At 49.5% G+C, this 928-nt stretch overlaps 1 long non-coding RNA gene across 1 annotated transcript; it reads left to right on the forward strand.

The window, feature by feature from the left end:
- On the forward strand, nucleotides 1-457 carry LOC111256499. Its single transcript, XR_002676609.1, has 3 exons — nucleotides 1-28; nucleotides 115-312; nucleotides 396-457. It is a non-coding gene; the product is annotated as an uncharacterized LOC111256499 (long non-coding RNA).
- The last annotated feature ends 471 nt before the right edge of the window (nucleotides 458-928 follow it).

Genomic DNA, 928 nt, shown 5'->3' on the forward strand with positions numbered 1-928 from the left:
AGCGGAGCGGGTCAAGGCCGAGCTGTGGGTAAGTACTCCTCGCACTAAATTGCTCAATACATCACCTACGTTCGACATTCTTGAAATAATAATTGTATACGCGTCTATATGCAGGATTTCTATAGATGCCAGGTGGGATTCGAGGCCAAGACGAAGGCCGTCTGTGATGTAGCCGCCAAGAAGCTCGTGAAGGACATGCATTACGAGGCGCGCATCCAGGTCATCATCGAATTCCACGCTCAATACAGACGGAGGAAGATTAGAAAAGAGGAGGCAAGAACAATGAACCTGACTAAGGACCAATTCATGAGGGTAAGTAAAGAACGTTGATACTTACTATTTAAGATTAATTAGGCTCAATTTCTTTTTCATATGTCACACGCTTGATGTTGTAGGTGCCTCCGTGGTGGTGTCGTGCGCATATCCAGTGCTGGGAGAAGATGGTCGACGTGTGGTTGGAGCCCGGGTGGTTGGAGAACCACCTTGCTTGCCGGCAGCGGCGTTTGCAGATACCGACTGCACCACACCATCAAGGCAGCCTAAGCCTTGATGAATATAGAGAAAAATGGGTACGCAACTTCAATTCTTTATTCTTACGTTCAGTTCTACATAATTCCTAATCATTTTGTATTTTTTGCCGCAGTCGGCGTCACATGATGGCCGACCTTGCTCCCAGCTCAAGGCATGGGTCCTCTCCAAAAAGGGCAAGGCGACGGCCGATATCGATTTCAACCCAGACGACCCGTCCGAGGCGTACAGCCATCCTAGCATACACAGTCGCGTCAGCGAGTATACAAAGATGGCTAGGGAGGTTCACGGGCCAGACTTCGATCCGAGCTCCGAGGACATTGATGGAGAAATCGTGATGAAGGTGGGAGGAGGCAAGAAGCATGGCCGATATTGGATTGGCGATGGCGTAATCGACATG

The sequence above is a fragment of the Setaria italica genome, chromosome II (genome assembly GCF_000263155.2).
Source record: "Setaria italica strain Yugu1 chromosome II, Setaria_italica_v2.0, whole genome shotgun sequence".
Classification (NCBI taxonomy): domain Eukaryota; kingdom Viridiplantae; phylum Streptophyta; class Magnoliopsida; order Poales; family Poaceae; genus Setaria; species Setaria italica.